This window comes from Biomphalaria glabrata, chromosome 18 (assembly GCF_947242115.1).
Source record: "Biomphalaria glabrata chromosome 18, xgBioGlab47.1, whole genome shotgun sequence".
Taxonomy (NCBI): domain Eukaryota; kingdom Metazoa; phylum Mollusca; class Gastropoda; family Planorbidae; genus Biomphalaria; species Biomphalaria glabrata.
Genome location: NC_074728.1, coordinates 10,082,757 through 10,106,513, shown reverse-complemented (window position 1 = coordinate 10,106,513; position 23,757 = coordinate 10,082,757). Strand labels below are relative to the sequence as shown.

The following is a 23,757-nucleotide window of genomic DNA, read 5'->3' as shown; positions in this document are numbered from 1 at the left end:
TACATTTTCCATGGTTGTAAGTTTTTTCCCATGGATAAGCTTTGTTTTTTATATTTAGTTTTTTTTTTTTTTTTTTGCTTTTTCTCAGAGATCTCGACTGGGATAGAATCAAAGTGGTGATGGTTATGCTAAAGAAGTAAGGAGTTTCGTTATACAAAAGTAATAATAATGATAATCAAGAAGAGTGCGGTCGAATTAATAACATAAATTGAACGCTAAGGAACATATGTAAATGTCGCCATCGAGAAATAACCGGGGCCAAATTCATAAAGCGCTTGTTGTGCTGCATTATGGTGTATGAATTTTATGTATGTTTGTATCAATGTTGTTATTGTTATAGCAGTAATCCTGAGCTGGACTATTGTAGTCAAACAAAAGTATCATTTGTTTGAACCAAAAAGATTATTATCTGATTATTTATTATATCTTATAGACGCCTGAAGCATTTTGGGTTTAATCTTATATTCTCATTGTTTCTATATAAAGTTGTTACACCATAATGACACTCATTGTGAGTGTGTGTGTGTGTGTGTCAACGACTGGATTGGGTGTGAATGGCTTTGGAAAGGGAGGGGAGGGGGCGGCTATATATTGCTCATCAATATATTTATTTGGAGAAAACAAACAAACACGAAACAACCCATACTTCTTCCCTAAGTCCCTCCCAGCAGGTTCCCAAATAGTTTCTTTACTCTCACTGTGAAGCCAAACTTCAAACTGAACTCTGCTCCCAAACGGTCATCCATCAAGGTGACGGACAGGTGTCGTGATCCCAGCAGACGCAGATGATGACGACAGAATGTTTGAGTCAGTTAAAAAAAAATATTTCGTACAAACGTAGGTCCATAGCGCTAGATGGTTGTGAGGATGGGTTGTGTTGTGGGGTTGTGGGGTTGCTTAAATGGGGGGGGGGTTGTAAAGTCAGTGCTGGATTTACCTTTAGGTAACACAAGCTATAACTTAAAGTCCCCCACCCCAAAAAAGGTTCCAGTGATATTTTCAATCATTTTGAAGAAAGAGCAAAGAACGTATTGTCTAATGTTGTAAACTTGGGCTTACCCTTTGGAAAGTTGGGATTTGAAATATTTAAAATTGATTAGGGCATCATCATGTCTAGATCTGGCCCTAAGGAAGAGCACTATATCAGAGGGCTTGGCAAACGCATAGCTGCATAAAGATGTTGGGGGGGGGGGGGGTAAAAGTTCACCAAAACCCCGTGTTCAGGATGTACTCTTCAGAGAGTTGCAAGGTATTCTGGGAAGAAATCCTAAGGGCTAAAAATATCAGATCAATTGAGTATTTAAAATCTTTTATTACAATTTTAGTTCAAAATGAAGTTCCCTAAGGAAAAAAAAAAGAAAAAAATAATGTGACACATGTACTCTTCAGAGAGTTGCAAGGTATTCTGGGAAGAAATCCTAAGGGCTAAAATATCAGATCAATTGAGTATTTAAAAACTTTTATTACAATTTTAGTTCAAATTGCTGTTCCCTAAGGAAAAAAAAAATAAAAAAATATTGTGACATTGAATGATCCCTCACTGATGTATTTGTGTTAACCCAAAAAATACAAAAAGGTTTTAAGTAAAGCCACACCAAAATTTTGCATCTCGAATATGGATTTTTGATATAAAATTGTAATCATTATGTTATGTAATAAACCGCCGTACGGGATAAGTGTCCGAACATTTGTAAGCATCCATACACTAAGGTTCAGTGTAGACAGGCGAAGAGAAGAAATTTTAAATAAACCTCCTGCGGACAGAGGCTGTATTACGTGTGGACTAAAAGCAGGGCGCTACTGATTTTTAGAATCGAAGACCATGCCTCAAATAGCTAACTCCCTTTCAGTCTTAAGCTGTAATATTTCTAAAAGTTTCATGGCGTCGTTCTCCGCTGGGGGAAGGGGGAGGGGCGGGAAATATAAGGTTGTAAAAACGAAGAACCTATTGTATGACGTCATGCAATGACTGACTACAAACTATATCAAAACTGTTTAACACTGATGCGGTCCCTGGTCATGGCCACATTCTTATATGCTTGCGAGTCTTGGACGCTGACTGCAGAGCTAGAGAGGAGGATCCTAGCAATGGAATTGAGATGCTACAGAAAGATCCTGGGTATCACATTCAAAGACAGCATCACAAACGAAGAGATTAGAGACAGGGTTAGCGATTGGACCCCACACCAACTAAAACTCTATGGCCTTATTACAAAGTCCTCGGGGCTTGCAAAGACCTTCCTATAGGGAATATTACCAGGAAAATGAAGAAGAGGCAGACAGAGAAAGCGACGGGAAGAAAACATAAAAGAATGAAAGGGGGCTGCTATCAAAGAAGGTTCTATCCAAGGCAAAAGACAGAGGAATGGACATGGACAACGGTCGATTAGGTGAAGGTGAAGGGTTCTCATTCACTATATTGCCCGCCCTGTCAACTTTTGAAAAATTCGTATTTTTTTTTGTGTTTTTTTAAAATAATTTTATAAAAAGTGATTGTCGTAAATTTACATACTGAACTTTTTTTTTCGCATCGGAATTAAAATGTTTGCGGTTCGTCCTATACAAGGGTTTCAGAATAAGCCCAAGAATGAAACATTATTTAATGTATAGACAATCAGTCATGAACAAGTTCAGTGTGTCTTTAGATCACCTAATGCTCTCATCTCTGGCGTCCTTCTGTCTACCGCTTTCACTCTTGTTTGTAAGACTCAAAGTTAGACTACTGGTTGGGTTCTGTTAAGCGATACACGCATACAAAAAAAACACGTGAAACAACACTTACAGAGACATACAAACAGACATAGAAACGCACTCACAGACACACAAACCCGCATATACACTCACAGTAATACAAACACGCACACACGAAAAAAAAACAAAGTCTACAGTGTTAAGGTTTCAGTAGCGAACTGAACCGAACAGAAAATCAAAAGTTGTAAGCGAACAAGGCACGTGATTAACTTTCACGACATCGCATGCAGGTAGACATTGTTTGTGGCTTTTGGTCGGAGGTTAGGGGAGGTAATGAGATTACACGTGGAGCAGTTACGGCAAGGAAAAGTACAATGGCACTTCCCCCGCCCCCCTTTTTTTATTCATTCGTTTGCAAATAGCGACTGGCGCGAAAGCCGCTGGGAAAAAAAAGACATCAAAATTTATATAGAACAAATAAAATATTACTTCACAATTCGATATGTATGTTATTGGGTGTAGAAATGCCTTCCTGAAAATAAAAGTTTTACGTTCTTCAAAGATCTTTCGATCTTTCACAATCCACAAAACTTTATACATTCTTTTTTCAAATCAATTGTTTCTTATGTGTTTAATTATTTTAACTAAACAAAAAACTAACAAGTAATATAGTCAATTATACTTTTAAAAACATGCTTACATAGAGCGCAATTTAAATGGTAATTTTGAATTAATCGTGTCATTAATTTTTATAAGATCTAGACTAACACTAATAAATGTGTTCTATCGGAGATATTATAAGCGGCCACAGAAAAGGGAATAGCTGCTATTAGCTCTGTGTAAGCTGTCTGTCCGTCAGTCCCATTGAGATCGCAAAAGCAAGAAAAAAAATCGGAAGCTCTGATTCAATGGCCACTTTTTTTTTGTCTGAAAGCAAACCGTTCAATTGTTTATATTAAATATCCAATGCAATGGCTATTTGTATGTAAAAATAATTTTCTAGCATAGTGCATAAACTATTGTCTATGATTCTGGATCTAAATCCGTTAGGAATTATTTTAAGACAATCGATTTTTTATGTTGTTTTTTTCTGCCGAATCATCCTTATTGTGTGCTATCCATGCTCAAAATAGATGCTTACATATATATTACATTTACAATTGAAAGCCAATGAAAAAAAGGTATATATTGTTTCTCAGAGTCTATTGTTTCAGTGTAAAGAAATATATTTTTACTTACCTGTTCAAATGATCTGGACTACAACAATGACCCCGACAAAATGAACGTTGTCTGTGTCAGAGTACCTTAGACAGATCACATGACGGATTGTCTTCATTCAAATTTGGTCATTCGGCTGGTCTCGATGTCTCCTTAAGGACATAGATCAGAATAGTAGGATAGGCTGATCGGAACCAGCGGTTCTAAAATTGTCGTAACATTAGACATGAATTTTTCTGACGATGCCATTGGATGATGGTCACGGAAACTGAAAAAAAAGAAAAAAAAAAAAAGAATTCAGACACTTTCTTGCCATTGGTGCAAACTTCAGAGAAATATTTCAAAATGTAATGACTGGAAACGTTTTAAATATATGTAAAAACAACAGCCAACAAACTTGGCATTAAGTAATTAGTCAAACTATAGATTAAGAAATCAATAAATAGATCAATGAGTAGATTGTTAGTAGCGAATTCTTTTTTTACCCTGTCCAATCAAATAGTTAGCATTACACTGACATTCAAGAGAAATAAAAAAAAACAACTTTGTGATTTGTTTCCGTTATAAAAAAACAACATTTAGTTGCAACACGATTCCTTTATTCCCGAGGTTGTGTATCCGTATTAAAAAAAACAAACAAACAAGAAATAGAAAAAAGAATCCTTTATTTAAAAACAAAGCTTATCTAAGGGAAAAAACGTAATAAGGGGACTAAATCCATACATATATATCTACACACACATCTCTCATTAAATAGCATTTATTCCCCTTATTTCGAAATCAAACAAAATAATTAATCACCAATAATTAATTAACTAATCGATTAATTTTTTTATTGTCAGGTTTAATGAATAATTGTGCAAAGTTTTAACTTGATCCGAGAGTGGGAAATGGGAGAAAAAATATGCTCAAGCTTTTAACAGAGAGACAGACAGACGGACAAAAGGACTGACAGACAGACAGACACAGTGATCTGATATAAGCTTAGTAAATAGCTGTTCATTCTTCATCGGCGTTCTATATTTCCTTGTGATTTCCTGATTAATCATAGACTTATAATATATACATGAGCTCAGCGAGAGGGAGGGGGTGTTCGCAGGTTTCACCACCTCCCTCCTCCGGATTAAAATTTTAATGACTGCAGTTTTGGGTTAGTTATATTTTTAAAAAGCTTATATTAACTCACTCTGTCGGTATGGGGTGAACTTTTGATAAACGTTTCACATCCATTCGCTTGACAGTGACTTATACACACTTATTTATTGCACCTAACAGAACGTGAATCAATACACACACACACAATACCAAATAGTCAATTAATTACTGGTAATTAACTATTTTGCTTTATATTAACAAGGAAAACAAATCCTTCAGTATTCAGAGATATGTGGGGTTTTGTCCCCTTAGATAAATACAAACGTTATTTCTCCGACACCCTTTCTCGGATCAAGTGGAAACTTTAAATAATTGTTATTGTACCTAAGAAAACATGAATCGATTTTTAAAAAATCAATTAATTATTAATTAATTGTTATTAAATTATTTTGCTTGATATCGAAAAAGGGAAATAACGTCCACGTTATAGAGAGCTATAGCGTTAAAAGTGTAGTTCTTCCCTTAGGGTGTCATGTAGCCAGCACAACGGCCAACCGCCTTTACTTTCCCCAACTAAAGTCAGGTACCCATTTGAGTTGGGTGGAATCCCGAAATTCAAAATCCCAGTCTTCACCGAGATTCGAACCCAGGACCCCTGATTCGGAAGCCAAGCACAACCACTTAGCCACTGATAAGATATTATAAGGAGAAGTCTGAAATGGTTATTATTGTTACACTAGAGTTACACTAGAGCACATGCTTCGCTGTGTTAGGATATTCTTTTAAAACATGGGGTAAAGAGCTAAAAACTCTATCAAACACCTACATACACAGACAGGCAGGAAATACAATCAGATATACACACACACATGTATCGTTTCATCATTAGAACAGAAAGAATTTTTTTTTTAAGTTCGTGACCTCCTCGAACCATCCCATTCCACGCAAGCCACACCCTGGGTCAACTCAACCAGAAAGTCTAAAACTGTGAGCTTATATGAAATGTAATTGTATCAATTCGTTTGGATCAGTCATGTAATTGAATTTGTAATAGATCTAGACTAACAACAATAAATTTGTGCGATTAGAAATAGTTTTACCAATTGTTTGTTTCTTATCGCAATTTCATGCTTTTAGCTTTCTCACTACGCTATGGCCTATCACTTGTCAGGACGAGTTGGGAAAGGGTTTGGGATGAGTTGGGGGGGGGGGGGAGAGAAAGGAGTATTTGTGTGAATGTTACCGTGATGGCTTTTTAAATGAATTTAAAAAATGAGAAAAACAAAAGTTGAAAGACTTGAATTTGAATTGGTGGGCTCAAGCCTCCACAATCCTCCAACCTAACCACTGTGCAATGTGTGAATGTTACCGTGATCTTTTTTTTAATGCATTTACAAAATGAAAAAAAAAAAAAAGTTGAAAGACTTAAATTTAAAATCGTTGGTTCAAGCCTATACAAGCCTCCACACTAACCACTGTGCAATGTGCAAGGGTAGTTCTCATGAAAATAGAAGGTTTTACAATTATCTATTGTAAGTTTCAAACTTAAAAGCGGCGACCTATTTCTCTAATTAAACTTATTGGGGCATCCGATTGGTGGGGGCCTCGCACGGGACTCTAAACAATTTTTTTTCAGAAGCGATAGCAAAACTTGTGTTCAATGTTTGAAAATAAGGTATGAAATACATTGTGTAATTTTAACTTTTCCCTCTTTATTTTTTATTTTTCTATTCCATTTGGGGGCGGCCAAATTCACTTCGTCCAGGGCCTCCAATTATCTAAAACCGGCCCTGATGGCTTCATGGTAAAATAATACTTAATAACTGTCTCCAATAACCTATATAACTACTAGACTCAATCATAGATTATACTGACTTCTGAGTTTAATTACGTTCATACTGTCACCTGGTCCTCTGCATGTATTTAATTAACAGTCACCAGCCTTTCGACTGATATAACACATTCGTGTATCATTATTTGTATTCAGCTTTCTCCCTCTTTCTCCAATCATAGATTTTTTAAAACAATTTGCTTTTACCTTTCAGCATTAGTATAAAATTCGTTATTTAAATTATATCTAGAAATGAATTTTTTTAATTATAGGGTAAGAGATTTAGGCTCACACAGAATGTCGCTAAAAGGGGCATAAAAAGGGTTATTCTTGACAAATCACAATTCATATTTGGTATTACTCTCCCTTTCTTTGTTAAAAAAAACGGAAACTATTTTGAGATATGTTTGAGTATAATAAGGGACATAAACATTCCTATTAGGCAGTCATGGGCGTAGCCAGGATTTTTTTTTCGGGGGATGGAGGTTTGGGGGGGGGAATTTTTCTCCCCCCCCCCTAGCCAATATAGTTCAGGGGGGGGGGGGTTTGAACTCAAAACTTCTTTGGCTACGCCCTTGTTGGCAGTACTCTCACTTTGAAAAAAAAAAAAAGGACGAAAAGTGTTTTTAGTTATGTACAGGGCAGAGTATGTGGAGTCCCTGGGGCAGAATGTTTCTGGAGTCCCTGGAGTCCCTGGGGCAGAATGTTTCTGGAGTCCCTGGAGTCCCTGAGGCAGAATGTTTCTGGAATCCCTGGGGCAGAATGTTTCTGGAGTCCCTGGTGCAGAATGTTTGTGGAGACCCCTCCGCTATTTCGAAAACTTAAATAAAAATCCACTTTATACAAATATATGCAATCACCGTATTTAAAAAAAAATCAAATCCCTTGATATGCATATTCTAGTAATATAATTATTTGGGGTTTACGCAAAGTAGTTAATGCTGATCTTCTGTTGTATAGTACGAGATCACAATCAGCTGACACTTTTTAACCACGATAGTGTGGCATGTACGCTACGATCACGTTTGTAGAGAAAGTTGTCTATTGGCGTTTACTGAAAAACATGGTTAGAGGAGGATGACAACGACGATCTGATTGCTATTGATGGTTTCTCTTACGTTTGATCTGACAGAACGGCATTAAAATAAAAATAAACTTCGTAGAATCCTAAGTGGTGCTGGTATTTTGAAAAAAAAAAAAAAAAAAAAACATTTGGGCAGCTGTTTCAGAAAAAATATTTATAAGAAATGTAATAAGATTATAGATTTAAATATTCACCCTTTAAGTCAGAATTTTGTGAATTTACCATCACAAAAGAGATACAAGACACCGATCGATAGCAAAGAAAAACAAACACAAAAAATAAACTATTTTCTTTTTCCTTAGTATCATTAAATAAAATCAACAATTTGATTAAAAAATGGACAGGTAAATTATGAGTGAGTCTGGTGTGGATGTATATTTTGGTTTTCTATAGTTATAATGTTTTGTTTGGTGTAATGCACAAATTGTAAGAACAATTTCCTTACGGATAATAAAATTATTATTATTATTATAAATATGGATTTTTTTTCTCTATTGTGGGGGCCCCTTTCTTGTGGATACCCCTGGGCAGTAGCCCCGCCAGCCCTCCCTTAAATCCGGCCCTCATCAAGCGAACACTAAGGGATATAAACGCCATTGAGAATGAGGTGCAAGAGTTCTTGTCTCTTTGTTTGGTATTTTTGAAATCTTCCTTATTTTGGAGTTGTTTAGAGAACAGGGGCGTAGCTAGGAATTTGCCATCATTTGGGGGCCCGGAGGCCTTGACCTCTTTGGAGGCCCCTGCTTTTAGCGTAATATCTAATATTGAATGTAAAAAAAACACTCATTTGGGGTCCCCCTCAAGTAGGGGCCCGTGGGGATTTTTTAAATTTTCCCCCCCTCCTCCCCCCACCCTAGCTACGCCACTGTTATATAAAGACGAAGACGGTCAGAAAGTAAAGAAAAGTTACCCCCTTTAGACGTTGCGATCTTTAGGGCAGTTCATGTTAAGGTTTCTTTGACCAACGGTTAACGAGCAGGGTGTCATGTGACCAAGCACAACGACCAACCGCTTTTGCTTTCCCCAACTAAAGTCAGGCACATCGAACCCATTAGAGTTGGGTGGACTCGGGGGCGACCTAAAAATTCCTATATTCAAAATCCCAGTCTTCACCGATATTCGATCCCAGGACCCCAGGTTCGGAAGCCAAGCATGTCACCGCGCCACCATAGACGTCGGAAAGAGAACCTAAATAGACCACCACAGGACAACGGGTATGTTGGATGCGCTGGATGTGGCCAAATATGTTGGTCACAGCTAGCAATGTGTAGCCACGTGAAATGCTGCCCTTCTCTGGACTCGAAGACAAGCTTTATTAATATTGTTATTATGTTAGAAACGAACGAGTATTCATTCTCTGGCGCTGCCAGGGTCGAGTTTCGTTAAAGAGAAACAAAATTCATCGTAGTCCCTGTATCAGTGTCCACTGAGGAATTTCCTGGCGATGTGGCAGGTCTGCAGCAGTACCGCCCTCTGACAGGCAACGAGGATGTTCCTAGTAATGCCAAGGGCCTTGAAGGTATCTGTGACGTCAGTTGTTATTATCCCCTCGGTTGATATGACAATGGGGTATATTGTTGTTTTAGATAACTTCCATCAACGATTAATCTCCAAGCCTAGGTTCCCATATTTTAGTTGCTTTTTCCAACTCAGTTTTTCTTAAATTATGAGATAGTGGTACGGCGATGTCAATAATGGTTGCGGCTTTTTCTTTTGTATCGATGAGCAGCAGATCAGGGCGATTAAAATCTACCGTTTTGTTATTATTATTATTATTATAACTACGTTCAGTGGCCTCCGTGATTTCTTCTACAAAAAACAAAGCAAAAAACAAAGCAAAAAGCAAAAAGAAAATTGATTGCGCGTCTAGCAGTAATAGAAAGAGGGGGGGGGGAGGGAGGTCGTTAGGGTGCATGGCGTGCACGCCTTAGAGGGAGGGCGTTGTGTGAGGGAAAGCAGAAGAGAGTTTGGGGAGCCAGTGAACTGTTCGTGACTTTGACCAGATGTTAACCTGCTATCTCGGAAGGATGGTGCCAGTGCAGTGATGCCGACTTCTCATTCCCCCCCTCCCCCAAACCTCTCCAATGTCTACCTTGGTTTTAAACGCTACGGTGTGTGGTGTGGGTCATATTTTACAGATTCGATTCAAAAGAAGACACAAGCTTGTTTCATAAAATACCCAATTTGTCACAGTAACTAATAATATCTTTTTAAATGTCTAACGTTAGTTCTTTTTTGTTATTTGCTAATTATTGAAGCCAAACACCATTGCTTTTGTTAGCTAAATGATACAAAGCTGAGCTCTAGTGTCCACTTGTCTGTGTCTATGAACATAATGAAATATATTGACATGTAGCGATTAGAAACATGACAGGTTGTGACGTAGCAGACTAGTGTTGAGGCCTTCTATAACTCGATGGACTGAATTTCTAAACTGACTTAAATCTTGTTCTCCCGTTCATACGTACATCCGAATGAGAGTGATGCCTTAGCGATATAGTACTTCTTTTTCCCCCACGAACTCTTGTAAATATTTTCATCATTTTTCTGACAGTAAATAAAAATAAAGAATGTAACCCTTTCTTTGGCGAAGATAATATAAAGCTCATCAGTTTTCATGGTATAGGATTAACGAGGGTGTCATATGGTCAGCACAACGACATGCCACCTTTACAATAACCCATTAGAGTTGGGCGTCCTATAATTCCTGAAATTGAAAATCTTTATTGGGATTGGAACTCAAGATCACCGAGCGTTTTACAGCTCACACGTTCCATACCCTTAAGAAAGGCGACGTCAAATTGAAAAAAAAATATAGACAAAATGTTATCTAAATTGTTAGATAATCAGTTGACATCCAACATCTTCGGAACGAAGAACCTAACAGCTTATAACAACTTGTTAATTAGAGTAACACCATTAGTCAAATCACTAAAGTTAGAGACACTTTAGGACAGAAGAATAAAAAGTAAAGTACCAATAATATATAAAACAATAAACCTTAACTTACAAATAGAAAAACAAAACCTTATGAAATACTCAGAAAAACACAAAGATAGAGGTACATTTCTTATTCCAAACGCTGGAACAAATTCGTACAAGTGCTCTTTCTTCCCTATTGCTATTAGAGAATGGCCAGAAAACCAAAGAGATTAAGTCATTCATTAACATGCATGACTAGATTGACAAATGAAATGCGTAGGACGTAATTATCTTCTTTTTTGAACTAACGTCTGTATTATATAAAATAATAATAAGACAATAAAATCAATAACAGCAATATCAAAAGAGCAATAAACAAGGTTACAAAGACAGTTTGTGTGCAAAAACAAACTGAAAATCGGCTCCCGAAGTGGTCCACCCAGGTTTCAATATTATCAGAATGAAATGAAAATAATGGAGAAAAAAAGGTTGCGCAGACCAAAGGATAGGTGAAAGTGAATGTGAAGTTAGATGTGAACCTGGCCTAACTGATGTCTTATAATGAATATCTAATTGATTTAATTGTTTTGTAAATGGCCAATCTCTTATTCCTCAAGAGTAAAAGATTTCCTTAAAAAACAAAAACAAAAAAAAACAACTTTTTTTTCTTTGGTTATGTGTTTTATAGTAAATGAGTGTCACGGCTGTTCACGCAATAATATGAAAAACTACCTATAATTGTTGTTTTATATTATGTCTGATTTATATGCATACTAGCCATTGCATCAGAACTTTGAATGGTCTAAAATATTGTGATGTCGGATTTTCACTATCTTTTCTAGTTTATGAGATCTAAACGGGACGGACGGACAGACGGACAGACAGGCCACACAAAACTAATAGCGTCTTTTCCCCTTTCGGGGGGCCGCTAAAAAACCGACAACAATTACCACATTAACATAATCAATGCTAACATTATAGCAATAATAAATGTAACCAGCAAAATCCAGATACATACTTAAAAAAACCAACAAAGCTTATATTAAATGTAGTTGTATCAATTTCAAATCTTTATTGGGATTCGGAGTCTTTAGACTCGAAGAGAAGACTTATTATGTATCAATAAGTTAAGATCAGTCATGTATTTAAAGTTGAAATAGATTTAGACTAACAATAATAAATCTGTGCGATTTGAAATATTTTTACTAATTGTTGTTGTTTGCGCAATGCAATGCTTTTAGCTTTCTCAAAACGCCATGATTCTTTCACTTAAGTGATAGTCTGGACAATTGTCTGGACCAATAGGGTGGAGTTAGGAGTCAGGAGAAAGAAGAGAATATATGGGTGATGGCTTTTTAAATGTATTTTTTTTTTAAGTGAGTGACCTGAATTTGAACTTGAAGGCTAAGGTCTCCTCAAGCCAATTTGGTAACCACTGTTCCAGGGAGTCGCTTATGAAATTAGGTTTTATAGTTATTTACAAGCGTCTCTTTACAAGCAATAAAGGGAACTAAATCAACTTATACAACCTTATCAGTCAAGTAAATTTCTTTTACCTTGTTCGAGATACCAAACAAAATAATTAATTACCAATAGTTAACTTATTAATTGGTTAATTATGTAATGTATTCTTGTGTTGGCATGTAAAAGAAATAATTGTGGAAAATTTGATTTTTATCCGAGATTGGGTGTGGGACAAATAGCGTGTACAAACTTTTTACCAGACAGACATACAACAGACAGAGTGAGCTGATGATAAGCTTTTCAATAAAAAGAGCATTATCGACAAACTTGAATGTGTTTTAATATTACGAAATCATCAAAATCATTTCACTTATTATTGTCAATGCTCTGAACATGTTAAACTTTAAACATGCAAAAAAAAAAAGAAAAAAAGTCATAAATGGCATATCGGTCATCCGTACTATTTTTTATAGTCTGCGAAGTAAATGTAATTAATGCTCGTGTTGAGAGATTGGAATGGTACCAATGTGGTTGTAGAGTCATTGGCGCTATCTGGCAATTAGCTCATTTCTGGCGGGCTCCTGGATACTCGTTGAGCATTGGACATGAGCAAACTGTTTTGTTTTTTAAGTATTCGGATCAGATCTAGATCTAGATAAAGTGTGTAGGTAAGTGCTCCTCTTTATTATTCTCTTGTTCCATGCCAACTCAAAGCGGTGCCATTGTAAACAGTAAAATTTTGTTTTCTTCCCATTGACGTATAAATTACTCGCTATTAGCAAGAGTGTCTTTGTAAAGCCCTTCGTTACAGTTTTATTGTAACTTTATACCTATTTCTTATTTTGACCTATATTTTCTACTTTTTAAAAATTAATAGATTTTTTGGATGGCTGTGTTATGCGCTTCGGGCTGTCATTCGATGATCTCGATAGTCCCGAGTTCGAACCATGCCCGCTGCCTTCCTCCCGTCGTCCAGTGAAGCTTCGGGCTAGGATGCCATTATCTTAGTATCGGAACTGGAACATCCAAAGTATGTAAAACATTTTGACAACTATGAGAAAACAAAGGCTTTGTGATGCAAACATCGATAAGCAAACATCAAACTCTAAAATATATACCTAAAAATTTATTTATAGTGTTAGAACTTACCCAAACAATTGATTAATTGGTATGAATTGATCAGATGAATGGCTAAATGATTGCTGATTCATGTCCTTTGTCCAGTAAGCATTTGTCTTTTGTACTTCTTTGTAATACTTTTTTGTCCCCTTGTAAGATTGTGTCCTTCTTTTGTCATCCCATAAAATACTTTGTCCTCCCTTTGTCCTCCTATAGAAGCCTTTGTCTTCCTTCTATCTTCCTATAAAATACGTTGTCCTCCTTTTGTCCTCTATAAAAGACTTTGTCCTCCTATAAAAGGCTTTGTCCTTCCCTCGTCCTCATATAGAAGGCTTCGTCCTCATTTTGTCCTCCTATAAAAGAATTTTGTCCTCCTTTTGTCCTACAAAATACTGTCCTCCTTTTGCCCTCCTATTAAAAAACTTTGTCCTTCTTTTGTCATCTTCCCTTTCCCCCTCATTTATAAGGGGCCTGGTCCTCGCTTTGACCCTCCTAATTTAGGCTTTAACATCCATTTTGTCCTGTTTTAGGTGTGCAGGTGTTTGGTAACACTTTTTATTTAAAAGATGACTTTCCGTCAGGTGTGGATATGTGTGGATGTGTGTGGTTGTGGTTGGGTGCTGCGACAGTGATGTGAGTGATCATAGTTGTGGTTCCTACCAGCCAGGAGACGTTCCTACCAGTCAGAAGACGTTCCTACCAGTCAGAAGACGTTCCTACCAGTCAGAAGACGCTTCTACCAGTCAGAAGACGTTCCTACCTGCCAAAAGACGTTTCACCCAGTCAGAAGACGTTCCTACCTGCCAAAAGACGTTCCACCCAGTCAGAAGACGTTCCTACCTGCCAAAAGACGTTCCTACCTGCCAAAAGACGTTCCACCCAGTCAGAAGACGTTCCTACCAGTCAGAAGACGTTCCTACCAGTCAGAAGACGTTCCTACCTGCCAAAAGACGTTCCTACCTGCCAAAAGACGTTCCACCCAGTCAGAAGACGTTCCTACCAGTCAGAAGTCGTTCCTACCTGCCAAAAGACGTTCCACCCTGTCAGAAGACGTTCCTACCTGCCAAAAGACGTTCCTACCTGCCAAAAGACGTTCCACCCTGTCAGAAGACCCTCCTACCAGTAAGAAGATGGATCTACCCTGTCAGAAGACGTTCCTACCTGCCAAAAGACGTTCCTACCTGCCAAAAGACGTTCCACCCTGTCAGAAGACCCTCCTACCAGTAAGAAGATGGATCTACCTATCAGAAGACGTTCCTTACAGTTACAAGACGTTCCTACCAGAAGATGTTCACAAATCAAGCTTGGTTTGTTATCCTATCGTTTTCTTCTCTGACCATCCTGTTTGTTTGCACCCTCAACGGTACTAGTGTTGGTAACTTTATCTAATTAAACATATCTATCAAAGTGTTCGAACCGACCAGAATTACCGAGGCTTCACGGTTTGTCGAAGAGCCCCCTTCTGTTTACCATCCAGAAGAATGGACTCGAAGCTTGACAAAATTATGTGCGGTTTTTCCTCTGATATCTTATCCCCAACAATCTTCTATTCAATTTTCTATCAAAGGCCGGGGCTCTTTCATACAAATAGAGTGTTATTACTGATAATAGAATCGATAATGTCTATGGGAATCTTTTAACCGGTATTTTTGCTATTCTTATAGCTCCAAATTCACAAGTATAGATCTTTTTTTTTTCACGGAATGAAAGTAACATTGCGCGTTTCCACAAATCATTCTTTTGTAGAGCCGCGGGGGCTGCCATTTAGCCTTTCAGTCTTCTCTTGATTCTCGGCTAAAGACGATCAGAATTTGAAAAGAGGCGCTATAGAACAGGTGTATACTTATACCAGTGAATATACAATTTCACCAGTCTTGGGGCCTCGAAACTGATGTTAAAATATTATAAATTGCGGTCTTTCTTTTGTAGGAATGAAATCGATCAAGTCTGGACTATTCACGGCAGTACAAATGTGAATATTGTATTTTGTTGACTAACTCTATTTGTGTGTCATTTAATTTCTGTGATTGAGTTAAGAGTGTAAAAGAGTTTTGTATAACATTAGTCGCTGTATCTCTTTTAAATATCTCTTTCTGACATGTATCTCTTTTATAAATCTCTTTCTGACATGTATCTCTTTTATTTATCTCTTTCTGACATGCATCTCTTTTATTTATCTCTTTCTGACAAAAGTTTCGTACCATTTTTTTTCTGACTTGAATCCCTTTCAATTATCTCTTTCAAGTTTGTATATCCTTCATTTATCTCTTTCTCTTAAGTATCTCTTTCATGTATCTTTTTCCTTTATGTATCTTTTTCATTTATCTAATTCAGACGTTTATCTCTTTTATACTATTATCTTGTTCAGTTATCTTTTTCTTTATAGATCTCTTTCATTTATCTCTTTCCAGATTTGTATCTCTTTCATTTATCTCTTTCCAGATTTGTATCTCTTTCATTTATCTCTTTCCAGATTTGTATCTCTTTCATTTATCTCTTTCCAGATTTGTATCTCTTTCATTTATCTCTTTCCAGATTTGTATCTCTTTCATTTATCTCTTTCCAGATTTGTATCTCTTTCATTTAGCTCTTCCATTTATGTATCTCTTTCAATCATCTCTTTCATTTATGCATTTTTTCCACACTTTTATCTCTTTCGTGTATGTTTCTCTTTCATTTATCTCTTTTATAATTGTATGACTTTCATTCATCTCTTTCATTTATGTATCTCTTTCATGTATGTATCTCTTTTATTTATCTCTTTCAGGCACATGTCTCTTTCAGAGTGCGCCTCTTTCATTTATCTCTTTTATACTCGTATTCCTTTCTGTAACTAAGCAATGAGACTTTCTTTTCATATTTATGTTGGAAAATAAAACAGCAAATGATATCGACAAAGTGAGACTGGTATATAATATATAAATAGAAAGAGAGACAGACAGACAGACAGACAGACACACGCACACACACACACACTGTGAGACAACAGAGTGGGGCTATAAGTGATAGAAGAGACAGAACAGACATAAAAAGAAAGAAGATTAATGCAGAGTGAGAGGCAATAACGGTCAGACAGAGGTTTTAAAAGACAACTGACAGAATGAAAACGAATTTAAACAAAACAGACTTTTCTCTTGAATCTGTGGTTACTAGCTGAACTGTAATAGTCTTTTCTTTATAATTGTGTGAACGAGAGAGATAGAGAGAGAGAGGGAGGGAGGGAGGGAGAGAGAGAGAGTGAGAGAGAGAGATTGGGACTCTACTCTCACCCTATATAAACACCGCTCCCAAGCCATGTTTCACAGATCTTTCTATGGTTCCAGAACTTCCGCTTCAGTCAACATAGTTTTGTTACCGAGTTAGACTGAAGACTTACACAATCTCAGTTTCCTCGGTCTTCGCTTTACTCAATTTCCTCTCTTTTGTTTCGTTTCTTTTTTTTTTTATTGTCTTTTGTTTCTACATTACACTTTCTTTCTTGACCTTGTGTATTGTATGCGTAAGTTGTGTTCTTGTAACTTTCAATGCCTGACAGCAAATATTCATTTCAATTATTAGCATCTACATTCGTCAGATTTGTTCAACGTGGTTGATTATTAAATCATCTCATACAGGGAGTCCTTTGATGTTACTCGTTTTAAATAAAGAAAAATGATTTTTAAAAAAAAATGTAGCTAAGTTAATGAGTTGAACTGGGAACAGAAGAAATGTTTTTTACTCTGATTTTTAAACAGTGGTACAACTAAAAGACTTGCAATGTACATTATAATGAGACTCAAACCTCGACCCACTAGAAAAGAGACCATGCTGTCTAGATAGAACAATAGTCTAAAACAGTTCTCATTCAAAATTGCCGAAACTTTGTACTAATGAAGGAGGCGCAGTGGCTGAGTGGTAAAGCGCTTGGCTTCTGAACTGGAGTACCAGGCTTGAATTCTGGTGAAGACTGGGATTTTTAATTTTAATCTTTGGGCGTCTCTGTGTCCACCCAGCTCTAATGGGTACCTGACATTAGTTAGGGAAAAGTAAAGGCGGTTGGTCGATGTGCTGGCCACATGACACATTAACCGTAAGCCACAGAAACTGATGACCTTTACATCATCTGCCCTATAGATCGCAAGGTCTGAAAAGGGAACTTTACTTTTTTTTTCCTTGTACTCATAAACAACCTTTTTGATCTAGACATTGTCCATTGCTAATGTGGTGCTTGAGAATAACACATTACCGCAATGCCCAACTACGACCATCTCCATCATAATGTATCTAAAGATCCTCGGCCAAAGGAAAGGACCATTCCGGTGACAAGGAATAAAAGATTGGGTCTTCATCTACTCCTCTGTCCGAAAGTCATCCAATAACTAGATGATCATTATTCTCATTCATTTTGATGGTCACGGCTACCGTGAGCCACATCCAGTTTTGCCTGTTTTGGAGAGGCCAGAGGCTGAGATTTACAAGGGATTCTTTCGAATTTTATTATATTTCTCGACATTAGCCTCGAGAAGTATGTATTTAGTAAATAATCGTATCTTATTGTATTCATAACCAGGGACGGATCTACAGCAGTCCATAAGGTATCGCCGCCTAGGGCCTCTCCGTTAAAAGGCGGCCTCATAAGATCAAAATATTTAATACTTTCAAAAAAATATGCTTACTAAATATTCAAAAAGAAAAGTTTATAAAAGTTTATAAAATGTACAGGCGAGGCCAAACTCTGGTGTGTAATGACACTCGCTTCAGTAACGCTCACATTAGTTGATGTCTTCAAAACAGGCTAGGGGACTCCACACAAATATTGCCTGCAGTCTTCGCTTACTCACAACCATCATTTATAACATCCATTCAAGCAGTCGCCTACTTTTTAAATTATTCCGATATTGTGACTGTTTTTCTAACTGTTTTGAAAGTTTCCTTTGATTCGTGGTTAAAAAAAAAATTATAATAATAAGATCTATATTTCGCTTGAACAAATCAGTTTGAGAATCGCGGTTAGGAATCTGAGAGGCTTCACATAAAGTGTATATCTGGCCGTTATATTTATTTCGAAAAAACAAAAAGGCACGTCCACCTAGAAGATGAAGCGAAAGGAAATGATTAAAACCAAACCAAAAACTTGGCGCGATAGAAGACCGAGAGATTCCAGGCACGATCAAAGACTGACATATTTTCTTCATCGTCATGTAGAGTCTAAATGGAAATAAATTGAGACGTCGTGAGGAAAGAGAGTGGTGCTATAAATAGATGTAATTAGAATCGTAATATCGACTAGCTATGGTCTCTCTCTCTCTTTCTTCTCTCTCTCTCTTTCTCTCTCTCTCTTTCTTCTCTTTCTTCTCTTTCTTTCTCTCTCTCTCTTTCTCTCTCTCTCTTTCTTCTCTCTCTCTCTTTCTTCTCTCTCTCTCTCTCTATCTATCTATCCATCTCTCTCTCTCTTTTTCTCTCTCTGTATATATATATATATATATATATATATATATATATAAATTAGAAATTAAGGCGTATGTATGTATGAATGTATGTATGTATGTATGTATGTATGCATGTCCCAAATAGAAATCAAAACCGTTTGACCAATCTTGATAAAACTTGGCATTAATGTTCCCTAGATCATGGCGGAGACCGTAGTGTATGTTTAATGTCCCTACCACAACCCAAGGGCCCTAAAAATTGACAAAGAGTACCTAATTGTATCTCTTTTAAAGTACAAAAACCTTTTAACAAATCGGGTAAACCCGTTTTCATAGTATTTTTTTATTGGATAAAAGGTAAACCAAATTTCACACTCTACTTTTTTTTTTTCGTGGGAAAAAATTTAAAAAAAATGTGACGGGAACATTCTCCAAGTTTGACATAGATCTAATCCAGTCAAGTAGATCAAGGATACTTAAACTAAGACCGTCAGGCCGCGGGTCATATCCGGCTAGTATATATATATATATATATATATATATATATATATATATATATATATATATATATATATATATATATATATATATATATATATATATATATATATATATATATATATATATATATATATATATATATATATATATTATATATATATAAAGTAAAAGTGATACAGAGGCGTGTGAAGTAGGCAGCTTGACACTTCAATAACCTATTCTGCATTCCTTTTTTTTTTTTTTTGCCAAATGACTACACATCTTTTCCTTACAGTAAATCTTTGGAGGAGCACCTGGGCCCTAACTGTTCTCCCCTCCAGTCCTCTACTGCCTCCTCTGCCTCCGACTTCTCCACTGCATCTACAGCGAGGTTTTTAAAGGTGCGCTCAAAGTGCCTAGAAGTAAATTCACGTTTAATATGATTTGACTTGAACTCTATTCCAGAAGACCTATTGCCGAGACACCTGGTTTTGGCGTCAGTTACCTGAGCGCAAGGCAAAGATGATTCAGGGATTGATAGCTTAGGTATACCTTAGTTCAGGTGCCACACTGCTGCAGGCGTTCCTTCTCTTTCCTGTCGACCACAGGTAAGAGAGAGAGAGAGAGAGAGAGAGAGAACGGCAGAGAGAGAGAGAGAGAAGGAGAAAGAGAAAGGGAGAGAGAGTGGAAGGGAGAGAGAGGGTGAGAGATGGAGAGAGAGAGAGAGAATTAGAGAGAGGGAGAGAGGGAGAGCTTTAGAGGAAATTAATGAAACACACATTGACATTGATTATCTGCACTTGATCACATAGAGATGTATATACATGTCTTAGAACCTTAAGAAGCAGGTTAATCTAAAGAAATGTGGAAAATATTCAATAAAGTTGTTGATATTAATTTAACAACGCTGCACAATAATACACAATAATATTTGTCCAATAAAAAAGTTAACAATCATACATGAGGATGAAACACTGAGTTTCAATGATAAACTCTAAAACAATAATTTATTCAAATGTCAATGAAGTGGTCATTCTGAAATTGTAATAAAATATTTGTCACGTAGCTCGAGTTGATGTGTGAAATTATATCACGATAGGATAATAACAAACAAATTGTCAAAAAAATTATTCAAAAATATTTGATTATGACAAAAATGTAAACTAATAGTAAGAGTTTAAAAACACAATTTTTGTTTAAATATAATAAAATTATAAAAAAAAATGGTTCAAACCGGGTATCGAACCCGTGACACCGTCATCTGCTTGAAGGTACGATTCAGCCAGCGAGCAATGCATACTTGTGCGATTATTTTTTTGGTATTTTCAATATATAGCCATGTAGATCTAACACTAGACCGAAACTTCTGATTTAGAACTCTTAATATCTAAACTAGATCTATATCTACTTCTAAACCTAAAATCTAGATGTAATCTATATTAGATTATTTTATATAGATTTTATATTTCCAATGATAGGCCTTTAAATCTAGACTTAGAAGACGATGCGCAAATTTTTTCTGAACATTCATTTATTATACTCTTGAATCAATAACACCGGAATTCGAGAGTTCTTTGAAGAACTCCGTAGTCCTTTCAAAACCGTCGTTGGCTCTAGATCTAAGTATTGTCCTGAAGCCATTACATTTATTTATTTTTTACTTTGAAAAATTATAGCGGTCAAACTAGAGTGTTCCACATGTGACCAACGAGCTAGTAAATCTTTTTTTTACATTTATTATTTATTTTTTACTTTGAAACATTAGGACGGTCAAACTAGAGTTTTCCTCGTGTGGCCAACGAGCTAGGAATTATATTCTTAGATTAACTGTTGCTATGTAAATCCCTAGAGCCGTTTTTTGAGATCAGCGTCCTGGCTGGTTCCTGTTCCATGAAGTTATGACTTGAATAGAGGTATTGTAAAGAAAAAGGTTTAGTTTTTGGAATTAAAAAAAAATTATGAAAGAAGAAAGAATCCGACTGAGTACAGAATTGACTTGACTTTGCTACATAGACCTAGTCCCGTTGTAGGTAGACCTAAAAGTCATTCATAGTTAGAATCCCGGCAAAGCGTGAACTTAGGGGGCGCGGTGGCTGAGTGGTTAAGTGCTTGGCTTACGAACCTGGGTTCATGGGTTCGAATCTCGGTGAAGACTGGGATTTTTAGGACTGAGTTCACCCAACTATAATGGGTACCTGACTTAAGTGAGGGAAAGTAAAGGCGGTTGGTTGTTGTGCTGGCCACATGACACCCTGCTTATTAACCATTGGCCAAAGAAATAGATGACATCATCTGTCCTATAGATCCCAAGGTCTGACAGGGGAGTCGTTGTGCTAGCCACATGACACCTAGTGTACCGTCGTCCATAAAATGAGATGAACTTTATCTCATCTGCCCCCAAAAGATGGCTATGTCTGAAAGTGATAACTTTAACTTCATATATATCTTCCTTTGGCAAAATTATTTTCTTGACCGTGTGATCATTTTATTGTTCATGACCATTTATGAATCTTTGATTATCTTTAAATTGTTAATAACTAAAAAAAACAACAACCCACTTTTATTTCTGTAATGCATTAACCGTCGTAATATCTGCCATACCGAAACAATCTTAGTACAAGTGCTACCTTAACCAGATACGTGTTGATCTGTGCTATCGCGAACAATGGCTTAAGTTGGCCAAGGCTTAGAGTTTGTTTGTGTGCGTGCGGGAAGGGGAGAGGGAGGGAGAATGTCGGTCCAGTGACCAGTATTGTCTCAAGTTGTTTGTTTTAGCCGGACGCTGGCCTCTCCAGTTCGCAGTGTTTGCTCCTGGTCCAGATCAAACCCAGCCCCACAGGTTCTCACTAGACCCACGCTTTGACCTTGAACACAAAACACAAGAAAGGGACGTAAGTAGGAGCGCGTGTCTGTGTAAACCCAAGGCCAGTGTCCCCCCCCCCCCCAAGTTCAAAGGGCAAATATTTGTATAAAAACTAATATTGGCTTCATTAGGTATTTTATTGAAACAGCACATAATTTAATGCTACCATAATTTCAGTTCCAGATATAGAAATTAGTGCAGAATATAGAAATAGATATATCATTTCCTACTTTATGTAAATATTGTTGTAACTCTCTAAGGCAGGCACTCAACGAAAGACAGGTTGACAAGAGTAAACGATGTATTTATTTACTATAACCAGTATAAGCATCAACAAATAGTAATAGTTACTAGTTAGACTTGGACGTCTGCTATAAAGTCACAGGTCCTAGTTCTAAGAGTCCTACTTCATACCAGAACACAGAACAGACCACCGACACACTTCCCAGTGTCGCTCCAGGTCTCCCACACAGTTTCCTAGTATCACACAGGACAGCACTCAGCACCAGACTGTTCAGACTCCCATGACCCTTTAGCCGGCTAACAACAGTCCTTCTTCCTGTCTCAATATGTCTTTCACTAGTCGTGTTCAGTAGTGCTCAGATGCGCACCATTAGTGTAGCGCTGGAGCGTGGTTACAACAATATATATAGAAAACTTAACTTTCATATTTTATCCTCCATTGAGATATTAACATTGTTTGGGGGCGACCTCCTGTGAATGGAAAATCACAGATTTGTATAGGACGACTGCCTAGTCCTATGGCGTGCGCTTTGGGTTGCCGTCGCGATGGTCTTGGATTCGAATCCTGCCCACCGCCATCCTCCGCGGTCCTGCAGGAGGTTTGGGCTAGGAATCCGAAACGGAAAAGAAACAAACAAGAACAAAAATACAAAATAAAATAATACAATATATTGCAATATAATTTAATATACAATATATAAATATTATATATATATATATATATATAATTATTATTAGTGCCACAGGCGGTAAATTAAAAAAAAACAACTAACTAATTGATGAAGTGATATTTCCTATATTTCATTAAAATGTCACGCATCACGAGTTTATGTGCGAATTCTCAGCTCGACAGGATAATCAACTGTTTAAATAAATTATTGAATTATTTTGATTTTATTAATTATTATGAAAGTGTGAGTTAATATTAGGGATTTTTTAAATGTGCAACTCATATAGAGAGATCTTGTTCACACAAATTGCTTCCTGCTACTTTGTACTGTTTCATCTCAATCCGGAACTAGAAACGATTTTAAGATGTATACTTTTAGATACTGTTATAACTGCTGCTCCCGCGCCGACGCTTATAATACGCACCAGCGCACTGCTCAACGCGAGTGACAGGCGACATGTTGCTACGAGAGGAAGGACTGTTGAAGTGATGAGCAAGATATAAGAGACTTAAGTGCCTGGAACTAAGAGCTGCCCTTGTGCTACCAGAGAACTAGATTAAAGCCCTGGAGCGACTCTGGGAAGTGTGTCGGTCGTCTGTACTAGGGTTTGGGTAGGACAGGACTGGTGGAACTAAAGACAAGACTCCTTGTGAATTGATGGCTGAAGT

General features: G+C 36.9%; 2 protein-coding genes across 4 annotated transcripts in view; one reads left to right on the top strand and one right to left on the bottom strand.

Moving 5' to 3' along the window:
* Positions 1-14,135, bottom strand: part of LOC106066179 (mucin-5AC-like) — a 39,818-nt gene extending 25,683 nt beyond the window's left edge. For all 3 annotated transcript variants that reach the window (XM_056016879.1, XM_056016878.1, XM_056016877.1), the window contains exons 1-2: positions 13,455-14,135; positions 3,931-4,177 (exon numbers count right to left, since the gene is read on the bottom strand). The gene's annotated coding sequence lies outside the window, so the exon portion shown is untranslated. The remainder of the gene's footprint in view (positions 1-3,930; positions 4,178-13,454) is intronic.
* Positions 12,816-23,757, top strand: part of LOC106076379 (hydroxysteroid 11-beta-dehydrogenase 1-like protein) — a 55,150-nt gene continuing 44,208 nt past the window's right edge. The window contains exons 1-2 of the mRNA XM_056016882.1: positions 12,816-12,973; positions 19,778-19,920. The gene's annotated coding sequence lies outside the window, so the exon portion shown is untranslated. The remainder of the gene's footprint in view (positions 12,974-19,777; positions 19,921-23,757) is intronic.